Source organism: Mustela nigripes, chromosome 14 (genome assembly GCF_022355385.1).
Source record: "Mustela nigripes isolate SB6536 chromosome 14, MUSNIG.SB6536, whole genome shotgun sequence".
NCBI classification, from domain to species: Eukaryota; Metazoa; Chordata; class Mammalia; order Carnivora; family Mustelidae; genus Mustela; species Mustela nigripes.
The window spans coordinates 28,335,874-28,350,548 of record NC_081570.1 but is presented as its reverse complement, the minus strand read 5'-3'; the positions used below and the strand labels follow the sequence as shown (position 1 = coordinate 28,350,548).

Sequence of the window (14,675 nt, the reverse complement as noted above, 5' to 3'; positions counted from 1 at the left end):
TTAAATGAATAGACTTTATTTTTAGAGAAGTTTTAGGTTTATAGGAGAATTGATCGGAAAGCATAGAGATTTCCCCCTATATCCCCTCCTCACTTTTCCTTATTGTGTACATCTTGTGATGGTGTGATACCTTTGTTATAATAGATGAACCAAAGTTGAAAGGTTATTATTAACTGAAGTCCTCAGTTTATATTAGGGTTCACTCTTTGTGCTATACTTTCTGTGGGTTTTGACAAATGACACCATTACAGTATCCTACAAGGGTAGTTCCAGTGCCCTAAAAATCTCTGTGCTCCTCTTATTCATCCCTCCCTCCTCCTGAATGCCTGGCAACCACTGTCTCCATAGTTCTGCCCTTTCCAGAATGCCAGATAGTTGGATCATACGGTACATAGCCTTTTCAGATTGGCTTCTTTCACTCAGTGATTTGCATTTAAGGTCCCTCCATGTCTTTCTGCGGCTTGATAGCTCATTTCTCTTTATCACTGAATAACGCCATTGGGTGGATGTGTCACACTTTACTTCTCCATTCCCCTGCTCTACTGAAGGACATCTCGGGGGCTCCAAGTTTGGGCATTACTAATTTTATTACCCTCTCCGGGGTGTGTGTGTGTGTGTGTGTGTGTGAATGAGTGTCATGGATTGAGGGCGGGCAATTTAGTGTCAGACTCAATGGCTCCAGACTCTGCCGCTCTCTAGGTGATCTTAGAAAGTTATTTCAACTCTTCCGTCTTCCTCCTCGGAGGACTGAGGATCTGGAAGGTCAGAGCGCGCCCCACAGACCCATCTACACGGTGGTGGCTAAAAACGAGTGGCAATTTCACTCAGGTAATGGCACAGGTGGGTGGGCTCCAGGTCAGCAGAGGGCGCTGCCACACTGGGTAAATTCAGGGACCCCCCCAACCCACCACTTCAACGCCAGGCTTCTACAGTCGCTCTGGTGGCCCTGGTCTCAGTCCGAGGCCGCAGGTGGAGAGAGGGTGGGGGGCTCCACTTAACTGCCTTCGCCGCCCGGGCGGGCAATGGCGCAGTCGCCTCTGCGCACGTGCTATTGGACAGAGCCTGGTCACGTGGCTCTACCTCGCTGTAAAGGACGCTGGGAAATGTAGTTTGGCTGTGTGTTTGGCCTCAGTTGTCATTAGATGGGGGAGAAGAGAGTTTGGTGGGCAGCGGGCAGTCTCTGCCAGGTAATAGAACCCATTTCGTAGGTTTCTGATGAGAATTAAATGAGAAGATTTGTGTGAAGCCCGTAGCTTAGTGCCTGGGGCATAGTTAGTGCTCAATAGGTGTTAGTGTGTTCTGTGATTATTCACTAGGGATCAAAGGGTATTTTCTGAACCAGAAGCTTTGCAAAGGGATCTAGTTCAGTGGGTTTCATAGTGTGTTCAGAGATCTGGGGCCAGGGGGTGGGGTCGGGTGGGCACGGCACATAAAAAGACCAGCAGAGAGTCTGCCCACCCCACCTCCAAACCCGGCTTCTTACCTAGTTTCTTGTACTGGTTTCTAGATAAGATTCAATCCTGGAGAAGGGGCTTCTAAAAAATAACTTACTTAGGGCAATTCCCTGAAGTCACACAGTGGGCTCCTCCACATCCCCAAGAGTCCCAACCGTATCTCAGCCTGTCATTTGGTTGGGGTTTTTCAGGGCTGGGCTTCAGCTTCATCCAGACCCCCAGAGGAGACATGAGCAGGGATGACCATGGGGACAAAAGAGCCAGGGAGTCCCCACAAGCATGGGCTGAAGTCAGCCTGGAGCTCATCCCATCAGCCACTGTCTCCCAGCTCCAATGGGACACAGGCCTGGCTTCTGGGTGTGCACATCTCAGCAGGGTGTGCAATCCCAGGCAGGACACACACTTCCCACCTGTCCTGGGGCAGGGCTTTACTCCCAAGTCCAGGATTTCACATCTGTGCCTGATACATTCCATCCTGGCACACTGGCTCCGTGCCCAGGGCAACAGGCTCTCCAGATGGTTTGAGTGTGGCTCTGCTGTCCTGAGTCTGTGCTTTGTCTCCGACTTCAGGGCCTCTGTGAAAGTGATGAACTCCTCTCCTTGTCACGTGTGCTCCCAGGAGGCTACGGAGTGGGTGTCAGGAGTATGGGCTTGGGATCAGCAGACCCAGGTTCAAATTCTGGCACATTTGTCTCTGTGCATGTGTGACCTTCAGCATTGCTTGTTCTCTCTGGCCTTCAGTTTCTCATCTGGGAGATGGGGATAATTGTAACTTTCTCCAAGGGCTAGTGTGAGGATGAGCACAATCATGTTCATGAGTCCGTGATAAATGTCAGCTGTTGTGAATTATTTGTGATACTAGCCAAGAGAGAAAGTTTAAAATACTAACAATGTATTATAATAGTAATACAGACTTGTTATAAAACACCCTGAAGGATGTAAATGAAAGTCTCTTCCTTCTCTGGTCTTCTCTTCCCCATACCCCCATCTCTCTCTCTAAAGGTTCTGCTTCCTACTACCATCTTTAATGAGCCATAAACCCCTGGGTTACAGTAAAGAAGCCTTGTTACACATGGCCTTATAAACTCCTCACTTGGTGACCCTACCAACATTTCCTCTTTCACCTTTTGCCAATCCTGTCTCCTCCCCTGCCCCCTCCTTCAAGTTCCAGCCACACTGAACTGCAGGTCCAGATGCCATATCTTTGCCTGTGCTGTTGGCTCCACTTGAAGTGCCTGTCTTCCCTTTCTTTCTACCAAACTCCTACTCACTCTTCAAAACCCAGTCCATGCATCTCTTCCTCATGGTAAAACCAATCTTTGATTCCCCATCTCCCTTATGGTCCACACCATCCTATCTCTTGATCCCTATACAGCTCCTATAGGGTAGGGAGATGGGTCTTGCCTCTCCTCCTCCCTGGAGCCCAACATGGGGCCTGTCCAGGAGCCGGTGATCAAGGAATCTTTGAAGGATGAATTTTTTGTAGTTTACATTTACTTAATAACCAAGACCCTTTTCTGGAGTCCAGCCTTTTGATTCTAATTTCCCTTTTGTCCAAGGGATAACAGAACTGGGGCCAGCCCCAGGTCTGTGGTACTGATAGAGTCAGTTCCCTCTGCGCTGGTGAATTTAATGAAGTTAATGGCTAAGGAGATGTAAAGGGGTTTGTCCTCAGAACAACCACAGTGTGGACTTAGTCTTTGGGAGGGCTCCCTTAAGGGGAGCCATTAAGAGAGAAGGACAATGTTGGCATTTCTCCTTCCTTTGCAGTGTTTCTCTGGAGAGACCCAATTGGAGGGGCTCAAGCTCCTAAGGGTTTCCCCCCAGGGCCTCTCAGACTGGGATCAGTGCTGTGGCTTGAGTTTGGCCGCAGTAAGAGCAAGTACAAAGGTCTAGAACCTTCTGTAGATACCCAGTGGTTCAGTTGCAGCCTAAGTCTCTACAGAACTTTCTGCAGCAACTTGGACAGAGGGGTGGAGACATGTGCCAGGTTGGCCTGGGTGCCTCAGCTGTGCGCCTGTGCTCTGTCTACCTGTGTCATCTTGACTAGTCTTTGGTCCTGGGACAGTTAACATGCCTTCTGTTGTGCTCGTCCCTCCCCATGCCCGTCCTGCTGTTTCTGCACATCCCAACCCAGCTCATATTTCAAGGCTCACTTCAAACACTGGCTCCTCCATGAAGCCTCCCTTGATTCTCCTCACCTTTCTCCAAGCTAGGATGAATTGTCCCTCTTTCAATTTCCAGGACACTTTTGGCATTGATGACCTCATATTATTATTCATTTAATTTTTAAGTTATAAAAGGAATGTCTATTTATTTTAAAAGTCAAACAAAAAAGAGATTTATTAAAAAAAACAAAATAAAAAATCAAAGTAATTAAAAAAATCCTATCTTTCCTATCTATCTAAACCTATTTCCTTTAGCCAGTAACCCTTGTTAAGGGTTTGGGGTGTTCTTTGATAACTTTCTTCATGATTCATGCTCTCTTTCTCTCTCTCACACACACATGCACATGCATCCACATGTGTGAACTGTGGTAGACAGCTTCTGACATGACTCTTCATGACTTTCACCTCCTATCTTCATGCCGTGTGTATTCTCCCCACCTTGAATGCAAGCTGGACCTAGTGACTTGCTTCTCCTGAATAGAATATAGCAAAATTAATAGGATTCACTCCTATAATTGGTTGCAAAAAATACCAACATCTGCCTTCTTGATATTTTCTCTTTGGGTAGTCTCATGTGTTTGCTCTCACAGACAAGGCCACCTGGCAAAGAACTGAAGATGGCCTTCTGGTCCACCACTGGTGAGGAACTTAGGACTTCTGACCAAAAGCCCTGAATCAGCTGAATTCTGCCAACAACCCTATAAGTGAGCTTGGAAACAGATCCATCCACAGTCAAGCCTTCAAATGACCACAACCCTGGTGGGCAACTTGCGAGGAACCCAGAGCCAGAATACCCAGTGCCCAGATTCCTGACCCACAGAAACTGTGAGATAATATATGTGTGTTGTGTCAAGCCCCTAAGTTTTGGGGGCAAGTTGTTACATAGCAACAGACAGCTACCCCAGCTTATATGCTGGTGCTTTTATTTCTATAGGATAAATTCTCAGTAGTGATATTGAATAGTCAACGGGTATACACATCCTAATTGTTAGCACATGGAAATATTGTTCTTTCCAAATGATTGTAGCAATACATGGGCCCCCACCAGCCCATGCCCTTCCATCTCCATTAGAACCAAATATTATCAATCTTTCACAATTTTTGCATCTCCAGTAGGTAAAAATGGCACTTTGTTTTTATTGTAATTTGCATTACTCTTGCTACTAGGGAGGTTGAGCACTTTTTCTTCTATTTATTGTCCATTTGTATTTTTTTACACATTTATTGAACCCCTACTGTGTGCCAGGTACTTTATATTGTTAAGGGGTTCATAGGACATGGATCTTGCCTTCAAAAAGCTCACAGCTTTGTTGGGGGGGAAGATGAACATAAAAATACATGAAGCGGTATCATAGGTGCTAGAATAAACATTTGCATCCACTGTTCTGGGAACACAGAAATAAGAGACCAAGAGTTTTGGGGGCTGCTTGAGAAGATGGGTGGGGGAGAGGACACTCGAATAGGATGTCAAAGGAGGGGCAGAAGTTTGTCAAAAAGAAAGGAGTAGAGCATGGGCAAAGACCCCAAGGCATCAACAGACTGGTGCTCAGCAAGGCCAAAGTAGGGGAGGCCGAGTGGTGGAGAGGAGGAGGAATGGGGCTGGATATGACATGGAGCGGATCTATTATGACTGATCGTGAGAGGTTTCAGAAGCAATGCTCAAGCATTCAGATACTGTCATGTAGGCACTAAGGATCCCTAGAAGATTTTTCAGCTGAAACATGACATGATGGGTTGACATGATTTGGGCTTAGTTGTGCACCTGCCATATCTCATTGACTAAAAGACATGGTCCCAAGGGTCTACAACAGCTTGATCCACATAGACCTGTGGACTGAATGAAAAAACAGGTTCTCACCTCTGGATGGGCCTGGCCATGGTAGGCTGGAGACATCTGTGTGGTTGAGTTGAGAGCCATAGGCTGGGACATATGGGATTCAGGAGGCAAGAGGAGAGGTTCTGGTACCAAAAGATGATCCAGGACCATGTCCTGGGCCCACATGGGGCCCCTGCACCTGACTCCTGGCTGGAGCATTCTTGGTGCTTAGCACACACCATCTTCTTTCCCCTGCAGCTCCTGAGCAACATCCCGAGGCATTGCCCGTGCCCCCCCACTCCCGCAGATAGATGGTTTCCTTTCTTCCCTCCTTTTCCTTGGCATCTCCTGCTTTCCAACTAGCCATGATGAAGGTGGCAACCATGCTCCTCATTATATTTTTAATAAGGCTAGATGTTCTCAAGGAGGAAAGAGGATGAGCTGAATGGAGCCATTCATATTTCTTCTGTGCAAAAATCGTCCCCTGACAAATGTAGTTATTTCTTCCGTGCATGAACCCCAATTGATTTTCCCTCCGTCAGAGTCCCTCAGGCGTTGCCAGCCTCCTAATGGTAACCGATGAGGACACATCGGGCTCCCATTGTTAGCGGGACTGCCAGTGGCCTCGGCATGTCTATGACCTACCCAGTGCAGGATGAGGACAGTTCTGCTAACAGTAATGAAAGCTGTCATCTGTTGAATGCCACTGCGTGCTGGGTACCACACTAAGTACTGTCCATGTGTAGTCTGGTTCAGCCTTCTCACTCCTCCTGTGATGCCTGTGTTATTACCACGCCCACTTCTAGGTGGGGAAACCAAGGTGTAGGGGGGTTAACTAACCAGAGCAGTGCAATGCGGACACTAGAGCAGGGCGAGGGGCCGGGATCCTCAGCCTCTGTAGGGAACCCCAGAGCCCTGCAGATTTGTGTCCACGTTTTAATCAATTTGAACCCTCCATCCTGGGTTCTCATCGTATGCCCTACAGGAATGTGTCTTCAGATGGTGCCGAGCTGGCCATCAATGCAGTGTCTCTGCATGAGTCCCCCATCATGGGTACCAGTGCAAGGGGTTGGGTTCCTGCCCTGGTGTTTTGTTCAGAGTCAGATAAACAAGGAAGCTGGTCTGAGCCAACAGTCTCGATGAGCTCCCTGAGCCATCAGCATCATCCTGGGGGGTGGGGCTGAGTGTTAATGTTGCTGGAACAGGGGTCCTAGAGGAGTAGGCGGGAGGCGGGAGATTAGGGTCTGTGGTGAGTGCTGGAGTCAAGACCTGGGAATCTTCCCTGGGCCTGGGGTCCTCATGTGGATTGGGAGGAGAAGCTTGAAGGGTCTTCTGGGGGCAGTTACATTTGTGTTCATCCATTTCTGATTTAGCTCTTCTTCCTTTCCTCTCCCCTCTGCCCTCTTCCTCCAATATGAAGACAACATTATTGTTTTTCTGAACAGAAAAGTTTATGCTCTTTGTAAAAAAAAGTATAAAAGTTTGAAGACGAACATAAAAATGATCCATAATCTCCCCCCATCCACAAATAGACCCCTTGACATTTTGGTGTATAGCCATTCGGAGCCTTCCATGTTTGCCAGAATGGACTCAGGTCATGCACACTTGATCCCCTAGGAACCTCTCTCTCCCCCTTTACAGCGAACCATGGAAATAGCCATAACCCAGAAATAGCCATGTTGTCACGGGCTTTCATGTAGTGTGGGCTTTCATTGTTGGCTGGATCTTCACTTAGGTAGATCTTACTGGTTGTATATCTTTCCTAAAACATGGATGTTTGAATCTCAGGAACCAGTTCTGGTAACTTCTCATGTCCCCCTGCCACAGGTTTTTCATCTTGTTCCTCTCTGGCCTTCCCCTGGACCCAGGGACTTGGGGTTCAAGGTGGACGGAGAAAAGGAGATAGAAGCTGTGTCCTCACAAACCAGAGAGGGAGAGAGGGAGCCTTCCAGGCATCAAGCTGGCATGAAGCCCAGACGTGGGTGAAGGGGACATTGGGGGGCATTGCCTGTGCAGGCAGTGCTGCTCTGGGTGATGGACAGAGCTTTCTTGGGTAACTTGACAATCTAGACGAGAACAAATCCCTGGCCCATGAGGGAATGAGATGTCAAACTTCCATTCATCCATCAAATATGCATCTACATCCATTCTGTGTGTCAGGCTGCGTGCCAGGCACTGAAGATTCAGAAACGAATAAATCATGGTCTGTACAAAGTGTTGTAAAAAGATTCATGGGAACAGAGAGGAGGGAAGGACAGCGACCTCTCTGGGGTGCTTGGGAGGAAGGCCTTGGAACCAGGTGAGGGAGGGGAGGGGAGTGGAGAGGAGGAGGGAGCTGGAAATTCCAGTCTGGAAGAAGAGCCTAGGGGGCAGTTCAGTGGAAAAGCAGAATGCCCAGCTGACATGGAGGTGGGAGTGAGAAGGAGGAGGGAGGTGGATGGAAATGTGTTAAGACGGCCTAGCATCCGATCCTAAAGCGTGTTGAATATCAGATGTCATGCTTAGGGACTTACCCCGTGGGCCTTTGAAGGGTTTGGAGCATGCAAAAAATCTGGTCCGACAAAGATCCCTCCAGCCATTTCATGGAAGACACTGGGGCCAGGGGACTAGGCGGAAGGCTCTGCATGGCTGGCGGGAGAGGTAGAGAGGGATAGAGCCCAGGCACACCTCTTGGGGGCGAAGTAATGAGACGGAGGGGACTGGGTTTGATGCTGAGCAGATGTGAGGGCAGGGAAGGTGGGGGGAAGGTAAAGATGAGGGGCAGATCTCTGATTGTCCAGGATGGGAGCCTCCAGTATCTCCAAAACCAGGGATGCGGAGGATCAGGGAGAGAACGGGACACAGTCAAGGCACCCTTGTTGCGTGCTGCCTGGGGTGGGAGGAATCAGCCATTGAGCACTTTGTGTTTGGCTTAATGATTCTCACAGACCCCGAGGCTTACTGTCAAGAGGGACATCAGCCCATCCACCTCCTCACTTTATGGATGAGGGCACTCCGACTCAGAGTGGGGACCTTTGGGTCCAAGGTCACACAGGAAGTCACTGGAAAAGCTGAGGCCGCATCCCAGGCGCTGTGATCCCAGGACAGCCTGGTCCCACCACCAGGTGCCGTGACCAGGTGCAGAGCAGCCGTGGGGGCTGTGTGGCCTGTCACACCTGGCCGGACTCTGGCCCCTGCTTGTGGCCGGCAGCCTTGGGCGGGTCCATCATGGCTTCTGAGTGTGACTGTAGAACTAATAGTCCTTGTCCCACAGAGCAGCCATGAGGTCTGAGTGAGATTTGGGAGAAAGATGCCTTGTCTTGTCCTTCTACCGTGTGACTCCTCTGTCCCTCTTCCTCTCTCCAAATCTTGGCCTCACTGTTTCTAGCCTCCAGTCTCCTGTTCTCAACTGGGAGCTCACACATTTCCTGAATTGGCCAGGATTCATATGAATGCAAACTTCCTCACTTTAGCAAGTTTCTTAACTTCTCTGGGACTCAGTGTTCTCATCTGTAAAATGGGAAGGATAATCCCTAACTTCCCAGGATTTGGGGGGGGGGTGTGAAGGAGACCCTGAAAAGGCGCCTCCCACGACGGCCAGCCTGCGACACCTGCCCCATGTCACCTCAGCCATCTCTGGCCTGTGACCCCCCCTGAACTCCTAGGAGGCGTCAGAGAAGCTGTGGCTGTCCTCATGGGGGATATGCCAGCATCAGAAATCCTGGCAAGCTTGAGACTGGCATCTCCCCGGGCCCTCCGGGGTGCCTGAAGCATTCTAAAAGGCTTAATTAGGAGAAGCATTCTCTTCTTTGCTGTGTCTCTTTTTAACTTATTTTGCTTTGATTTTTTCATTTGCTACTAACCATGTATGAGTTACCTGCTGCTGTGATCTGTACGTTAAATACGGCTAACTGTTCAGCGTGAGGAGGAGGCCGTGTTCATTTGTGCAGTTTTTTTTTTCCCCCTTTCTATTAATGAAGACAGAGCTTTGAACATGCACTGGGCTCTTAGGTAGTCTTTTGGGCTTTTTTCTGTCTCAATAGGACGGGAAGAAACTAGGATGGTGAGTGATCTTGGACAAGGTGGGTCAATGCTCTGGACTCCTGGATTGAATTTACTAGACATGATTCACATCTGTTTCTCGAAAGAGCAAACTGCCTTCTCACACTGAGAATAAAACCAAACCCCTTAGCCTGTTTCATTCTCAAGGACTTTGCCCTTGCTGTCTCCTCTCCCGAGAATGTTCTTTAGATAATCCCATAAACTTGTCTCTTTATTTTCGAATAAATACTGTTTATAATATTACAATGTTATAAATATTACTTTAAAGGGTCTGATGTGTTTGTATTGATTGGAATTGTCTGCAGTTATGATCTTTCGAGACATGTACTATGCAGGAACATTTAAATATCTGATAATAAAATAAGGTACCAATAATTCTAATACTGAACATAGAATAGTTCTATCTCAATTAATGGTAAAAACCAAAAACACTGGGTGCCTGGGTGGCTCAGTGGGTTAAGTATCTGCCTTCGGCTCAGGTCACGATCCTAGGGTCTGGGGATCGAGTTCCACGTTAGGCTCCTTGCTCAGCGGGGAGCCTGCTTCTCCCTCTCCCTCCTCCCCACTCATGTGCTTTCTCTCTCTCTCTCTCTCTCTCTCTCTCTCTCTCTCGCTCAGATAAATAAAAATCTTTAAAACAAACAAACAAACCACTAAGTTTATCTTGGAAAATTTGAATTCAAGCCATTATTTCACAATTTGGAAAGTGAGTGATCCAGCTTTAAGATGATTTTCTCATTGCTGAAGCTGGTTCTGAGACTTCTCTTATCTCGTGCATATGACATGCCTTGGAGTCAGCACCAGGCAATTGTCTGGACCCACCTAGCCATCCCAGCTTCCTATTTTCAACCTGAGTTTCCTCGTGGAAAATCGCCTCTGGCATCTTTCCGAAGGTGGATACCCACTGATATCAGGTTGTCCCCTTCAGCTATGCTCGCACTCTCCTCCTCTTCCTTGCAGGCTGTTGGGGTCACTTGGGTGGCCGTCACGCCAGCGGTTTCCCCAGCCAGGGAAACAGCGGTGCTCAGAAGCTTTGAGTGGCCAAATAGTATTAGTCAATGGTTTACCATCAGTCGATGGTAAGCTTGCTCATTTACTAGGTCTTCCCGAAGTACCATATATCTAATCTCCTTCCCCGCTGCTGTCCCTTTCCTCTGGTTTGGTTTCCCTCATTGAACTGACCACCCCTGTCATTGCACTGTGGGTTGATTGTCTCTCTTCTAGACCCACAGGGACTGTGTCTGGCTTCGCTCTCCATGGAGGCATCCCCCATGCCCCAGGCAGTGTCTGGCCCAGAAAAGATGCTCAGTAAGTGGTTGTTGAGCAGACACCAGCAAAGGCACCTGGGGGTGGGGGGGTGGCTAGCGATTTCTCATAAGAGCTTTTCCCACCTGAGCCCTGCACCCCAGAAAGACTTTGCCACCCATGGCGAACAAACCACGGGGCAGCTTTTGAGTCTGATGCAGCAGGAGTGGGAAGAAGGGGCAGGCTGTGTGGTTCCCCCCTCTCTCCCTGCCCCCCCACCAATCAGGCACACTGATGCTAGGGCGGGGGTCCTTGGGGTCTCCACTTGACCCTCGTTACCCTCATTTGTATACATCTCACGTATACTGAGTGCTGCTCAGTACAAGGCCCTCTTCTAAGGGCCTTGCCCGAATCAGCTCACTCAGTCCTCCTAGCAATCCCGTGAGCCAGGCCTGGATTGTGTGCTCACTTACAGAAGAGGAACTGAGGCTTGAGCGTGGGAAGGGACACACCAGGGCCACCCAGCTGGTAGATGGAAACCTGGGATTGGAACCCAGAGCCCTGGCTCTGGGACCCTGGAAGTTCGAGGGATCTTGTTGTTCTAGGACCAGAGTGGGGAAGACACCTGCCCCACCACACAGCTCCTGGGGGAGAAGCTGGGCTGGCACTCCAGCCTCCTGACTCCAGGGCGGGATCCCTTTCATAGCCTCACACGGTGTGGCACTGGGGACTGAGGAAGAGGCCAGGCCCCCCCCTTGTCCCTGTATGTCTGCCTCTTGCCCTTCGAGTCTTACCAGCAAGAATGAGGGGGTACAATACAGCCCTAGCTTTCCTGCCCTCAGCCTCTGTGGCTGGGGATCCAGGGTTGATGGTGGGTTTTGCGGGTGACGTCAGAATTACAGCTGCCTGGGTTTAAGCTCTACAGGCTTGAAGCACGTGTTTGCCTATGTGTTTTGAAGGATGCTGTAGACTTGGAAATCACCAGTCCTGGCTGGGTGACTTGGGGGCAAGTTACTCAGCCTCCCTGAGTCCCTATCCCTGCTTCTCTAAGACTGCCTCACTTTTTTCAAGGGCTGTTGTGAGGATTTTATATGATAAAGTGAGTCAGAGCTTCTCCAACTTTTCCACCAAAGCAAAACCTAAGGGCAAAAGTGAGTAAACAGGTACCCTGGGGCTTTGAGGGCGGAACTTGAAGCAGCCTGCTGCTAGCTCACAAGGTATTTGAAGTTATGCTGCTGCTTAAAATTTGATGTGCCGTTTGCACTCTGTTGCATCCAAGATCCGTGTTGTTTCTGGTAACACAAAGAGCGCTCTAAGTTCCTTACCACTGGGTAATTTTAATGCAGGCAAGGTGGGCCATGCTTGTCACGTGGCTCTGTAAACTCCCTGGCCCGTGGACAGGAGCCCCGAGGGTGTGTGCCCCCCAGTTTAAGAAGCGTTCATGTGAGAAAAAGTGCTCTCAAAGAGCAAAAAATGCTACGTAAAGGTCAGAGAGTTTTAATGTGACTGTTGGCGGTCGCGGGAAGAGGAAGGCGAGCAAGATGGAGCAAGACGGATGTCGGGAGCGGAAAGGGAAGGGCGGGTGGAGGTCAAAGAGAGGGAATAGGGCACGGGTGGGGGCCAGGCGCCGGAACCAGACCTTGCCCATCGTTTCCTGGGTTTCCCTGGGCACCTCTGCTGGACCCCAAAGAGGGAGAGGTCTGAGCCTCTATGGTCTATGATTCCAGGGGATTTCTGTAGAGACTGGGAGGTTGGGGGAGCCCCATCCCTGGGAGCTGGTCAGCAGGCACAGGAGCTAAACCTCGTCCTGCAATAGTGGGACGGTCCATCCTGGCTGCTGGCTGACCAGGGCTCCCAGTGCCCCACGGAGGCTGCTGGCAGGTCACTGTCACAGTGAGCTGTATACTCATGGACTCCCTTGTCATAGGGTGGCTTTCCTGCACCCACCATCCTCCCCAGGGTGTCCTCACACTCACCCCAGCACCAGGGATTGGGTCTCCATTCTCCTTTCATGGCTGTGGGTGTAGTGTGTGAAATCCTTCTAGCAACCACCCTAAATCCTCCCTGCTGGCTCTTTATGTAAATTCTCCCAGGATAGCAGGGGGTGGGGGGGGGGTTGGGAGTGGGTGGTGGGGTTGTTCCAGAATTCCCCAGGTGGGCATGCAGATTAGGCTCTGCTGTGACCTGGGGTACAGGGGTACAGACGCAGACCTCCTTAGCCTCCCTTCTGCTCCTTTTGGTATCTTTTTTAAAATTGCAAAGCTCCCATGCAGAAATACGCACACTTCGCAATATTACAAAATGTCTGAAAGCAAATATTTCCGAAGAATTGTGGGAACACAAGCAAACACCTTCCTTTCTTCCTCAGTTATTTCTGGGCAAAAGCAGATAATGAGTTACCCTTTTCACAATCAATGTTCAGTGGATTTTTGGCTACATTATTCGGAGCAAATATAAACAGGGTAAGTTAAAGGCATGGATTATTGCAAAATAAAATTGGGATACATGAAGCTTAAAACTCTTAATTTTAAAATACTCCTCACAATAGGCTAGAACTTGATCCTCTGTAATTCTTTGCAAACAGCTTTTGCATTTTATTATCGAATGTGTTTTATAGTGGCGTAGGATGAGATTTGGCTCGTGTTTTTGCATAAATATAATAAAAGGAGGCTTCCCAGTGAACACAGATTTGGGAAATAGTGTTTACTTATTTCTCTCAATTCAAAAGAGTGTGAACTGGAAATTTTTTGTTTCAGTAATTTTTTTTTCTTTAAACACAAAGGCTGTGTATTGTTTCTTTCCACAAAGAACACAAGCTAATCTGGGGACAATTATGGTTTTGTATTTTTCTCTGGAGCGCAGGCCCATAGTGTGAACTTGCCAATCAGCAAACGAGGCTCCACGCTGCCCAGAAGGGCTGTGGACTCAGCATGGCAGAGACGGGGGACTGGGGCACCCGGCTCAGGACGGGACAGGTAGGGCCCAGGGGAACCTCTGGAGGGTGAGGGCAGGTGGGGTGAGGGGGACCATTGAGGTGTGAGGCAGGTGAGGCTAACACTTCTCTGTATTTTTATCTCTCCCTTCCAGAGACCTGCTGCAGCTACTGGAAGAGGACATGCTTATTTCAGGGGGTGGGGTGTTGGGGGGAAGCCTGGAATCTCAAAGGGGTCACTTTGGGTCTAGAGCTGGTAGGAGCCTTCAACAAAATGGCAGAGTCTGGAGTCAGCCCGGCCTGACTCAGGTCTGAGTCCTTTCTCTATCGTGCACTAGCTCTTTGACCATGGGCACGAGACTTTACCTCCTTGAGCCTCAAGTTCCTGATCTGCAGAATGGGGTAATAATAGGGCTTATTCCAAAAGATTTTTGTAAAGATTTACTGGAGGAGTAATGTATACAATTGTTGAATCACTATAGTGTCCACATGAACCTAGTATAACACCGTATATTAACTATATTGGAATTAATATAAAAAACACAATAGTAATAATAAGAGATTTCCTGGGAAAAAATACCAAGTAAAGCATTTTGCTTGATGTCTGGCCTATATTGCAGATATTGTGGTTAGTTCAACTTAACCTGCAACACCCACACTCAGAGGACTGATTTGACAGGTCTGAACTTGGGCCTCAGTCTTCCTAGAATTAGTTATTTATGTCAGTCTTGATTATGGTTAAGAATTCCTAGAGGGTTGAGGCGCCCTTAACTGACTCAGGTACCTCAAAAACTCAGTCATTGTAGTTTGAAGTACACTTAATTTAATTTCTCTTTTAAACTAGCCATTTATGCCCTACTTTGTTCCTTCCTTTTGCCAAGGTTTTTTTTCTGCCTGGGAGTGGGAGGGTTCCCCGTTCTTGAACCTTCTTTGTGGCTTTTGGCAGGATTTTCTTTAGAACACTCTTCCTGCAATATGTACACCTCACCACCAGGTGGCAGTAGAGTCCCTGGCAGTCG

At 48.8% G+C, this 14,675-nt stretch overlaps 1 long non-coding RNA gene across 1 annotated transcript in view; it reads left to right on the top strand.

The window, feature by feature from the left end:
- The window catches only part of LOC132001635 (uncharacterized), a 114,210-nt gene extending 99,953 nt beyond the window's left edge, over positions 1–14,257 (top strand). Inside the window, exons 2-3 of the long non-coding RNA XR_009399643.1 lie at positions 13,587–13,699; positions 13,812–14,257. This is a non-coding gene — a long non-coding RNA (uncharacterized LOC132001635). The remainder of the gene's footprint in view (positions 1–13,586; positions 13,700–13,811) is intronic.
- The last annotated feature ends 418 nt before the right edge of the window (positions 14,258–14,675 follow it).